The sequence below is a fragment of the Rhinopithecus bieti genome, unplaced genomic scaffold, assembly GCF_001698545.2.
Source record: "Rhinopithecus bieti isolate Rb0 unplaced genomic scaffold, ASM169854v2 scaffold_20477, whole genome shotgun sequence".
In the NCBI taxonomy this organism is placed as follows: domain Eukaryota; kingdom Metazoa; phylum Chordata; class Mammalia; order Primates; family Cercopithecidae; genus Rhinopithecus; species Rhinopithecus bieti.
In genome coordinates, this window is record NW_016810038.1 from 3,484,968 (window position 1) to 3,498,158 (window position 13,191).

At 44.8% G+C, this 13,191-nt stretch overlaps 1 long non-coding RNA gene across 1 annotated transcript in view; it reads right to left on the reverse strand.

Annotated features, from left to right (window-relative positions):
- The window catches only part of LOC108541651 (uncharacterized), an 89,337-nt gene that overhangs the window by 74,354 nt on the left and 1,792 nt on the right, over positions 1–13,191 (reverse strand). Inside the window, exon 2 of the long non-coding RNA XR_001889016.1 lies at positions 5,851–5,943. This is a non-coding gene — a long non-coding RNA (uncharacterized LOC108541651). The remainder of the gene's footprint in view (positions 1–5,850; positions 5,944–13,191) is intronic.

Sequence of the window (13,191 nt, forward strand, 5' to 3'; positions counted from 1 at the left end):
GGAAGGAAGGAAGGAAGGAAGGAAGGGAGGGAAAGAAAGAAAAAAGAAAAAAAGAAAACCTCCAAGCCCAAACCACTGGTTATTTCTATTGAATATTTAAGAAAGAAATAACACCAATTGTACACAATTTCTCCCAGAATACAAAAACAGGAGGGTGCATGTCCCAACTCATTTTATGGGATCAGTATAACCCTGATATCTAAACCAGAAAAAGACATTATAATAAAAGAAAACTACAGACCAATAATCCTCATGAATATAAATAATATCCCTAACAAAATGCAGGCAAATAAAATCCAGTATATATAAAAAGGATAGTACACTACAGCCAACTGGGGTTTATTTAAAGAAAGCAAGGATAGTCTGACATTCAAAAAACTCAATCAATGTAATTCACTGTAATATCAATATTCAATGTAATATCATCAAACTGAAGACTAAAATCAAATAATCATCAGAAGAGATACAGAAAAGCATTTTATAAGCACATATTCATGATAAAAAAAAAACCTCTCAGTAAACAAAGACTAGAGGGGAACAATCTCAGCCTGATAAAGGACATTACAAAAAAACCTACAACTCTAATGTCATACATAATAGTGAAAGACAATGCTTTTCTCTTAAGATTGAGAACAAGAGATGATATTGGCTGTCAATATCATCCTCCTGTCTGATACTGTATCGGTACAATAAGACAAGGGAAAAAAGACATTCACATTGGAAAGGTAAAAACAAAATGGATGGAAATTTAAAATAACTATGAATAATACGTTACAGACTCTACTGGAAATGAGAACATCATGAATTATCACATGCATAATTTCAGCAGAGGAGGGAAACTATAAGAAAAAAATCAATTGGAAATGCTGGAAGTAAAAACAACACTCACACAGATAAAGAATGGTTTTGATAGACTCATTAGTAAACTCAACACAGATAACAAAAGAATCAGCTAACCTGAGGATAAGTCAATAGAAATTATTCAAACTCTATTGCTAGATGACGTGATAATCTACATATAAATTTCAAATAGTCTATTAAAAGCTACTAAAACTAAAAGTGACTTTGGCAAGTTCACATTAATAAGATCCATATTCAAAAATTAATTGTATTTCTGTATACTTGGCAATGAAAATTGAAATTTTTTAAGATACCACTTACAATAGCACCAAAACCTATAAAATACTTAGGTATGGATCTTATAAGAGACATGCAAGCTCTATATGTTGTAAACCAAAAAAACAATGATAAAGGAAATCAAAGACCTAAATAAATGGAAAGACACGCCACATTGATAAAGACAATATTGTGAAGATGTCAATTCTTCCAAACTGATTTATACAGTCAGCATAATTCTAATCAAAACCCACGGGGGGCTGGATGTGGTGGTTCACATATGTAACCCCAGCACTTTGGGAGGTTGAGGGAGGAGGATCCCTTGAACCCAGGAGGTCAAAGCTGCTGTGAGCCACGATCATGCCACTGCACTCCAGCCTGGGCAGCAAAGCAAGACTCTGCCTTAAAAATAATGCAGAATTTTTTGTAGAAATCAACAAATAGATTCTAAAATTTTTATGAAAAGACAAAGAAAAAATAACCAAAGTGATCTTGAAAAAGAAGAATAAAGTTAGAATAGAACTATTCTATTGGTTGAGAAATAGTCTTCTCAACCAATGGTGTTGGAATAATTGGATATTTATTTTTTAAATGAACCTCCATTCATATCTCATACTATATCAAAATATTAACTCAAAATAGATAATAGACTTCAATGTAAAATTTTAAACTATAAAACCTTCAGGAGAAAACATAGAAGATAACCTTTATAACCCTAGATTAAGTAAATATTTCTTAGATATGGCCCTAAAAATATAATCCACAAAAGAAAAACTTGATAAAGTATACTTGATCAAAATTAACAACCTATCAGCTCTGACATGGTTTGACTGTGTTGCCACTCAAATCTCATCTTGAATTGTAGTTTGCAAAATCCCCACATGTCATGTGAGGGATCTGGTGGGAGGTAATTGAATCGTGGGGGCAGTTACCTCCATGCTGCTGTTCTTGTGATACTGAGTGAGTTCTCAAGAGATCTGATGGTTTTATAAGGGGCTTTTCCCCCTTTTGCTTGGCATTTCTCCTTCCTGCTGCCATGTGAAGAAAGACATATTTGCTTCCCCTTCCTTCATGATTGTACATTTCCTGAGGCTTCCCCAGCCATGCTGAAATGTGAGTCAATTAAACTTCTTCCCTTTATAAATTACTGTCTCAGGTATGTCTTTATTAGCAGTATGACAACAGACTAATTAATAAAATCTCTAAAAGACATCATTAAGAAAATTAATAAGAAAGCTACCAGAATAATTTGCTAATAACATATCTAGAAAAGAACTTGTATCCAGAATATGTAAATACTCAATAATAAGTTCAATAATAAAACACAAACAATTCAAATTTTAAAATGGACAATGGATTTGAAATCTTCACCAAAGAAAACATAGTGATTTCAAATAAGCCCATAAAAAGGGGTTAAACATCATTAGTCATCAGGAAAGTACGAATTAAAACCACAATGAGATACTAGTACATACTCATTAGACAAAAACAAAAGAAAATCTGACAACATCAAGTGCTGATGAGGATATGGAGCAACTGGAACTCTCATACACTGCTGGTAGGAATGCAAAATAGCATGGCCACTCTGAAAAACAGCTTGTCAGTTTCTTACAAAGTTAAAGATGCATGTATTAGACAACATAGCAATCCTACTTATCAGTACTTACCCAAGAGAAATGAAAACCGATGCTCATCAAAAACCTGTACATGAACATTTGTAGGGGCTTTATTTGTAACTGCCAAATCTGGAAACAATCCTAATGTCCCTCTACAAATTATAGTGTAGCTCTACAACTAAACTCCACTCATTATTAAATATGAATGAACTACTGATACAGGCACAATGTGAATTGATGTCAGATGCATTCTGCTAAGTGAGAGAAGCCAGACTCAAAAGACTATGTGCTATAAGATTCCATTTATGGGACATGCTAGAAAAGACAAAACTATAGGAAAAGAAAACAGATTATTAGCTGCAAAGGACTGAGGGTGAAGAGAGATTATCATTCCCAAGGAAGGATTTAGGGGTGAAGGAACCCTTCTATATCTTGATGTGATGGTTGCACACTGGATACATTTATCGAAATTCCACAGAACTGTACACTAAAAAGACTAGACTTGACTGCATGCAAATTATACCTTAATGAAAAATGGGTAAAAAACAGAAATGGGAAGCAGTATCTTTCATGGCAAATGGAAGATAACCATCTTTTGTTTTAAAGACAATGAAAACAAAGCATCGAAATAAAATTTTGGCTAGATACTGCTCCCTGGTCACAAGCTCTGAGCCTGAGGACTGCTTTACCTCAGTAAAGGAGAGCTTGACAAGCGTTAAGTGGTGTTGAAGACACACCATCTCCCAACAGAGACTTTTTCTTTAACAATACAACCAAGAAAAGATTCATTGATAGTCCGTGGCTTATCTACATAGCACCTGAAATCATTTCTGCCACCTCTGGTGGGAAACACCGCACCTCAGGCTGGGCCTCCAAGGGAGGCAGCCTGGCTGGGTCCCCAGCAGCTTTTTGCTGGGCTTCCCTGAGCTCTTCCCAGAGGAGGCACACTTTGCAGCCTCCTTCCTGGTTTCCTTCCCTGGAGTCTGTACATTTTACTGCCCCCAAAGTTGAGAAAGCATCACTGCCTGGCAGGGCCCTAAGCTTCACTCCTTCTCAGGAAATCTGCACTTTCGCTGGCTTTTGGAGTCAGAAAACTTCGGAAGTTCTGCCTCTCCTGGTACAGTTGCCGATGACTGAGAACAGATTTCTGAATTTTGAGTATGCTCAAAGCCCTCCATCGACCCTCATCACACCCAGAGAAAGTCCATGGCTTCACCCCATTTCCACCAGGGGCTCATCCCCCACCCCTCCCAATAGGCATTTGTTGAATGAATGACTGTGTGGTGTGCTTTTCTGGTTACTAGTTTTCTGTAATAAGACTGTATTTTACCTCAGAATAAGTGAAAAAAAAAAAAAAAAAAAAAAAAAAAGGGAAAGAAACCTGTACCCCAGGCGACAGAACGTTGTAGGGTTGAAAAGGAGAGTGTATGGCTTCTCACAGCTAAGAACCATGCTGGACAGTGTTCATCTCCCTTCAATGTGCCTGGAGTGTTTAATGGGTGAACTATCTAGGTCCAGATGGAGAGAGGCTTGCTGAGATCACACTGGTGGATGGTGATTTAGCTGCACTGGAGCCTGGACTCCTCACCCATCGGATCCTGCCTCCTCCTTCCCCTCATCACCACGAGTCAGCATTATCCAGCACGGCCCTGTGCCAAGCTCTGGTCTTGGGGGCTTTACTCACATCATCCCATTTACTCAGAACAGCCATCCAAGACTGGTTCGTGTGGTACAACAAACATACAAACATCAAAATCACATACACGACTGTGAGCTGGCCCCTGTCCCATGTCCACACTAGCGCAGACCTTACTGTGGGGACAGGATCACCAGCACTGGTTTCTTTGTTCCCGTCCTCTGCCCCTTTTACATTTTTCGTAGAATATGGATTTTGAAATCCACCATACACTCTCTTTTTCAATAAGCCATGCAGCCCTGGAGACACAGCTGGACCCGGTGGATTTGGCAAGATGCAGGAGTGAGCCATCCAGAGCCATCTTGGAGACCGGCTTCCAAGGAGATGCCCACTGGTGTTCACCAATGCATGTAGACACCCACCGGCTTCCCACAACGTTCAGGCTAAGGTCTGGGCCATGGCGCCCCAACAATCCTTTGTGTTCAACTTCCTTTGGTGCCACCAGGCCACAAACATCTAAGCTATGATAAACATGGTAGCAAAGAAGACATGGGGAGACTGTCACGCACACCATCCTGTATCACCCATAGCTCTCTTCCCATTTCGTGGCTCCTCCACGACCTGCAGAGTCCACAAACAGGGCCAGGGGCACTCAGACCCCTCATGGTCCTTGGACTTTGGTGGGAGATCTGGTTTTACTTTGTTCAAATTGTTTGCTAAAACTAATGGCGTGTTTCTTAATTTCCTGGAGCTTGGGGAAAACAGCCCAGGGGAAAAAAAAAAATCAGCCTCTGATTCATTTTCTCCCTTCCTTCCCCAAATGGAAGAGAAAACTCAATGCATACCCATGGTTGATAGATGTGAGTACCTTGAATCAAAGCCCTGCTTCCCTGTATGGTATAGAGTCTTGGAGGAGCCTTCGAAGCTAGCTCCTTTCAACAAAGTTTCTTTCTTTTTTTTTTTATTTTTTTTTTTTGAGAAAGGGTCTCGCTCTGTCACCCAGGCTGGAGTGCAGTGGCCAGATCTCAGCTCACTGCAAACTCGCGCCTCACCCCGGGTTACGCCATTCTCACTGCCTCAGCCTCCGAGAGGCTGGGAAAACTACACGCCCGCCACCACTCGCCCCGGCTTAGTTTTTTGTATTTTTTAGTAGAGAACGGGGTTTCACCGCGTTGCCATGATGGTCTCGATCTCCTGACTCGTGATCACGCCCCCCGGCCTCCCCAAAAAAGTGCTGGGATTACAGGCTTGAGCCACCGCGCCCGGCCTCAACAAGTTTCAATAAAAGTGCCCGGCCGTCAACAAAGGCACAAGCAAATCTCAGCCCCATCAAATCCAAGCGTTTGTCACCCTGAAGCCTGGTGGGAAGGCTTTTGGGGTCAGGGAACCAAGGGGAGGCCAGGGGTGGAAGGAACAGTATCTTGTTAACTTTTTTTCTTGGGGGCAGTTTGCAACTTCACTACCACCCCAACTTGCATTTACCTTGGCCTGAAGAATTGGGACGTTCCGCAGTAAGGTCCATAAATTCCTTTTTTAAGCTAGCATGAGCCAAATATAACAAGTAGCTGTCCAGACCTGTTTAAAAAGAATAAACCCCAGCTAAGCACATAAATAACAGCCCACTGCCTTTTATCATATAAACATGGCTGGAAAGCCAAATGCGCTACAGAGCCTAAACACAGATTCTCATTGTTATCTCATTAAGTCCATTAAATATGCAGGAAGGAAAATGCTTTCACATCTTGGGCCTGCTTTAAACTATCAGGGAACAGATTAGAGTCAATGAATGCTGTGAACTCTGAAACTGCCAGCCCTGGATGGGGAGTGTGGGGGGTGCTCCCAGTGGAATCCAGGTCCGCACCTGTCACAGACAAGAGTTCACAAAATCTAAGTGGACTCTGATGTGCACCTCCCTCCCTCCCCCGGCCCCACGCATCCCCGTTGCTGGAACCTTCAGTGCCTCATCTGTAACTCACGAATCAGGATCAAGAGATAAACCCCCACCTCTGAGAGAGAGAGTCAGTAGACTCCAAGCAGAAACTGTGCAAAAGTCTCTTGCCGGTGCTCCGGAAATTGCCAGGGGTTCCAGGCCGCAAGGCGAGACGGCTAAGTTGCTTCTGGCAAGTTGGAAAGAGCTTATCAATTATTCATGCAACTGGATAAACAGGGATTTTATCTTGTAGCATGAATCAAGAGATAAAAATTCCATTTCAAGAGGGAGGGGTGGAGACTAAACCCTGAGTGTTAATTGTAAACTGAAAAAAAAGAAGAGGGAAGGAAGGGAAAAATAAGGTCTTAGGCTTGGGTTGTGCTGTGAGCACTTGTAAGATCCCCCACCCCCAAATATTGCTTCTCCAATTCCCAAAGACCCCCCAAACTAGGCAGATGGCCAGAAAAGAAACAGAGAGTGCCGTCTGTTCACCTTGAATTTAGCTAACCTGCTCCCTGGGTGATACACCAGGCCTCTTATTGGCGTAATGTGCCAGCCAGAACAGAACCAAACACTTGCAAGCTGATGGTGGGGGGATTGTAAACCCCCAAACACCACCTTTTTAAGGTATTTCTGTTTAAAATCAATGTGCTGCTTCCAGACTGAAATCCAAAGCAGAGGAACGTGTACAAACAGCTGCGTAACAAGGTGGAAGGCTCAAAGCAAAACAAAACAAAGGCAAATCCAACATGCAGGATATTTTGGCCAAAAAATAAGATTTCTTTTTTCATGTCCCTCCCCCACCCACTACCCATAGCCTTGCGTCTAACAGTTCCTTAAAGGCTAGGAAATTAACCCAAAAGATGAAATTAAGGAATTAGTAGTTTATCAAGGCATTCACATTATTAAATTTGACCATAGATGAGAATATTTATATGCATATGTAAAATTCATCCATCCCAGCATTAGCCGGGGTTGTCCCTGCGCTGAAGGACTTTCATTTTTCTTCTTTCCACTTTGTATTTTCCAAGTAGCATATTAGGAACACTGTTAATTTTACAATGAGAGAGAAATAAGAAACTCAGTGCTTTTAAAATCCTATATGAGGAGCATATATTGATTTTTATAATGGGGGTTAACAATAAACTTCATAACTGACATAATTTGAAGCCACACATGTTCCCTAACTTTCCTTTTTCCCCTCTTCGACAAAAGCCTCTCAAAACAAGGAATCTGTCACAATAGCTTTTGCCTTTTCTTGCGACTCAGCTGGTGGATGGGAGTGGGGGGCCAATGGGTACAGAAAGGTGAGACCCTGCTCCAAGCAGCTCTTGTGCACACACGAGCAGACATCAGAGGATGGGGACCGAACCATGCTCTTTGGCAAGCCCTGGTGGATCTGCATCACTCCAGACTGTCAGTGTCACGGCCAGAGGGACCTGAGTGTCTGGGTGACACCCAACCACCATTCTGGCCATCCCTCTGCCCCTTGCTGTGCCTCAGTCTCTCCATAGTCTCTTTTGCTTACCATACTTTTTGGATCGCAGACACAGGAAGTTGCATTTAACATTACTGAGTTCATGGCATGCTAACAACCTTGGTCTATGTGGGAACCCTCATCTGTCTTATTTTCTTATTGTATAAATTTTTCCCTTTGCCCCCGCTCCCATCTCCACACCTGTTTCCTTCCTTCCTCCTCTTGAAAGACATTCCCTGGAGTATGTCTAATGGATTGCCTTAGATACACACACGTGAAATGCAAGCAACACTTGCGTGCAGGTTTGTGTTCTGGGTTTATATGAATGTGCTCTTCTGCTCAAGAGATGATGTGCTTTCCGGATCTCTCTGTGTCATCGCGTATCTCATTGCTCCGACAGCCATGGATCCCTCTTTGCGGTCTTCACATTTGATAGCCACTTAGAGGCCACCACCTCCCACCCCATGAAGAGCATTATGGTGACCCTGAGATGACACTGGTGAGGAGGATGCTCAGAGACCAGCCTCTCTGCCTCCCTTCCCTGTCCTCTCCTCTCTAGGTGACTCCCAAGAGGTCATTTGAAAATGAGTGGACCTGGTCTGCAGAGGCCTCCCAGCTCCAACATCCTGCAGTGCTGAGCCCAACATGGGGTCTTGGATGATATGAGCCACTCATCCATAAACCTACCCAGTCCCCTCTGAAATAATGGCGACATCTGCCCTCTTACCAAAGACCTGCAGCCCACCAGGCCCCACACTGAGGGCTTTACTTGTGTCATCTCATTACATTTTCCCCAAACCTGAGGATTCTCCCTTTGCAGTTGAGCAACACAAGGCTCAGAAGTCTGTGCCCAAAGGGCCAAAGTCATGTACCTCATGAAGGGCAGCACCAAGACATGAGCCCCATTAGACGCCCAAAGCCTTCCTTCCGCCATGAGTGGGCAGCCTCTCCTCCATCCTGCATCAACAGAAGCCTTCGCTCAGGCTGAATTTTCTTGCCTCCCAAGTAGAATGAACCAAGCCAGTCCATTCTTTCTACAGACCGTCTGCAAGCCCTGGTGGGTCTACATAGCATCAAACGGTCAGCTCCACGACCAGAAGGACCTGACTGTCTGGGTGTCATGTTGATGAAGCTATTGGTGCCAGACTCAGCTGCTCAGCCACAATTCCACAGCCTGCCATGAGTGGCCCTGGCATCAATAAGCGGTTTGAGCTGGGCTGGGGACCCAGAAATTTAACAAAAACAAATCCCCAAACCTCCCAGGCAAACAAGGCTGGCCACATAAGAGCAGGCATTTGCTCTTCGCTCAGCAGCACCTGCCTGTCACGCTGGTGCTGTGGCTGTTCACAGGAAGAACACAAGGCCCTGCCTTTGTGGGAAAGCACCCCTTAAGTGCACAGGGATTAAGATGTGTCTCCACAGCTTGAGTTAACACATTAATGAATTGTTACTAAAAAATTAACAAACCATTCGGTGTGAGCACCACCCAGAGCAACAATTACAGCAAATGGAGTGTTAGTCATCCACCCGCCCACCCATCCACTCACCCTTTCACACACCCATCCACTCATTAGCCCACCCACCTACCCATCCATCACCTATCCATCCACTCACCCATTCACCTATCCATCCACCTACCCACTCGCCTATCCACCCACCCACCTATCAACCCTCCCACCTATCCACCCACCAACCTATTCACCCATCATCTATCCACACACCCACCTATCCACCCACCCATACACTCACCCACTCACACACCCACCCATTAGCCCACCCACCTACCCATCCATCATCTATCCATCCACTCACCCATTCACCTATCCAACCACCCACCCAACCATCCACCCAACCACTCACTCACTCCCTCCCTCATCCACCTATCCATTCACTCACTCATTAACCCACCCACCTATCCACCCACCTACCCACTCACTCATCTACCCATCTCCCCACCCATCCACCCACCCACCCATTTACTCACCCACTCATGCACCCATCCACCCATTAACTCACCCACCTACCCACCCATTCATCCATCTATCCAATTACCCACCCACTCATCCACCCATTAATCCACCAAAGCATCCACCCACTGACCCATCCACCCATTCATCCACCCATCCACCCACTCATCCACTCATCCATCCATCCATCCACCCATCCATCTCACCCCCATCCACCTACCCATCCTCCTCCCCTTCCATTCACCCACTCACTCATCCATCCATCTATCCATCCACCAACCCATTCACCCATGCATCCATCTATCCATCCACCCCCCCACTCATCCACCCATTAACCCATTCACCCACTTACCACCCATCCACTCATCCACCCACCCATCCATGCATCCATCCACCCATTCATCTATTCATCCATCCATCCATCCATCCATCTCACCCTCCATCCATCTATCCATCTATTCACCGATTCATCCATCCATCCCCCCACCCACCCACCCATCCACCCATTAACCCATCCACCCATCCACTCACCCACTCACACATCTATCCACCTACCCAATCACTCATCCATTCATCTACTGAATTCATACATTCATTCAAAACATATTCACTAAACATTTATGTGCCAGGTATTAGGTTAAGCCCTCCAACGCCATCCTCCCCCAGCCCCTACCATACACACAACAGCCAGATAGAACAAGAAGACCTATGCAGGTTTGAGGGCTGGTGGGTGAGTTCCCAGACAGCCCAAGGTATTTCCACAACCTGCCTTCCCAGAGGCAGGTGAACAAGATGCCATTCAGGACCTAGGTAGTTTAGGTTCAGGCTGAGGAGCCAGTCTTTCCAGCCCAGACCAGGTTTCCATCCAGGCTCCATTGCATACCAGCTGTGTGACTTCAACTTCTCACCATGGGGTTTCAGGGCCTGAGAAGACTGGACCCTGCACCCAGTGCTCAATTCCTGGGCATGGTCTTCTAATTCCTACAAGTGGCACAGCTTCATTCTACTTTACAGAGGAAGAAACAGATGCAGAGGGAATTGCAGGGCCGGGACTGCGGGGAGGCACCCAGGGCTCAAACTATGAGAAGGCATTCACCTGGAGGGGCTATCTGCACCTGTGCCCACCCGAGAGTGAGTGCCCGTTACATGGTGAGCCCTGGGAACCAGTTTGCCTCCTTCTAGCACCGGGCCGTGGTGAGTGGCTAAATGGTAGCATTAAGATTTGAATTCAGGTCTTCTGATAAACCCAGTGCTCATTCTGTGATAGTTCATTTGTTCTCTCATTCATTCACTCAGCAAACATGTAGTGAGCCCCTGCTATGCACAAGGCATGTGCTAGGCTCAGGGGCACACCAGGTACTTCTGAAGGACAGGGACTTGGTTTTCCTGCCTCAGTTTCTTCGTCTGTAATATGCAGGTTGTTGTAAGGATGTGGTCGACTCGGGCCAAGCCAGCATGCTCACTCTGGTGGCAGAAATGGTCACCAAGAGGGGGCCCAGCCCACCCTGGCCTGTCCCCTGCTTCATCCAGAGCTGCCCCAACCAACTTTCTTGGCCCAGAAGGCTGCCTGGATGTTTATTTGGTTATTAGATAACCAGGCCTGGGCACCATTTCTTTGATCAGATACCCCTGATAACAAGCAGAGGAAACAGACCATTTTATAGCATGATTTTGTGGGGTGATCTTATCATCCCATGGTGTTTTTAACACGGACAAGGATGAAGAGGTAGGCATTTGGAGGGGAGGGGGAAGGAATAGAGGCCCTGCTCTGCAATACTTTCCTCCTGATTCTGTCTGGACTTTGATTCTGGGGGAAGAGGTGGTGTGGGAGATAAACATGGAGCAAGAAGGCTGGCTCTCACTCACGGACATCTGACTCAAGGACACTTCCCTCACACCCAGCAAGATTCCCTGAATCCTCCCAAAACCTCAGCCCCAGCAGCTCTGACCACCCAGGGAGGGCCCCTGCAGTTAACAGCCCAGAAAAGCCCAGCTACAGAGGCCAAGATGCGATAATGCCCACAGATGTGACTCACGGCCAACACAGAGCTGGGGCTTCTCCCCAAAACAGCTTTATGATTGCTACCATTTCAAAAGTTCTGAAGCGATTATTTGGTAAGAAAGAGGTCAGGAACCAAGCGTATATCACCCTTTCTTGAGCAAAATGCAAGATCTGGACAACATAATTTTTTCTTTTTTTGATTAAAAATAAATTTATGTTTGAAGACAATAAATGAGTTTTAGCTTCGGTTCCTTCTTTTGCTCTTGTTTGATCTCCTTGTGAGTGGAGGAGAGCCTTGTTCAAACACTATTTGTCCATATTCTTTGCTTTTTTCTATTTGTGGGGTAAAATCTGTGTTACCTCGACAGGGGCAGCTCACCTGCAATGTGCTTCTGTTTCCTCACCTGGAAAGTAAGGAGCGCTGGACCTGTCAGCCTCCAGTGCCCTTTATCCTCCCACATCCTCCCAAGTGTTGCCCCATCGCAAGGGTGAGAACGCAGCAGGCGCAGGGCCCACCTGTAACTCTCAGCCTCAACAGTTGGGGTTTAGCTAGGATCTAGAAAAAGCACTTTGTGTGTGTGTGTGTGACAAGGTCTTGCTCTGTCGCCCAGGCTGGAGTGCAGTGGCACAATCATAGGTCACTGCAGCCTCGACCACCCAGGCTCAAGAGATCCTCCCACCTCAGCCTCCCTAGTAGCTGAGACTACAGGCCTGTGCCACTACACCTGGAGAATTTTTGTATTTTTTTGTAGAGATAGTGTTCTGCCATGTTGCCCAGGCTGGACACAAAAAGTACTTTGGAGTTATGTTTCCCCCATTATTCACACACCTCTTTGAAGAGAAGCTGTTATTTTAAAACAGGCCTTTTCTTTTGGGGTCCTCAGATTCAGAAAGGAGTAGACAACCCAGTGAGACAGGACATGTCCTGGAGACACAGCACGGTGGTCAGAAGCAGGGACCTGGGAGTTCTGCCACCTTCCAGCTGCCTGGCCTCAGGACAGTGGCCCAAATTCTCTGAGCTCAGTTGCCCCAGTTTGTAAAATGGCCTGACCATAATTCCTACTTCTTGTCAATTTGCTCAGATATAAAGTACATGCATATAAAGTACTCAACCCACCTAGCGCCTGGCCCATGCCACAGTCTCAATAATTATCAGCAAATCCTCTCATTTATAAATAAGCCAATACAACTATTAATACACAAGCACCATACTTTGTGGAAAAGTTCGTACCTCTAATAGCAGTACAATAAATTCTGAAAATACTGAATTATGACCCTACGTAGGACATCAGTGTAACACCCATCCTCCCTGCGAAAAGCCACTAATGCTTGAACCCGCATCAGCCGCCTGGGACTTTGAAACACCCACATCCAGAGACTGAAATCTCAAATGATTATGGCCAGAATAGCATGTAGTTTTCTTTTTTTTTTTTTTTTTTTTTTTTTT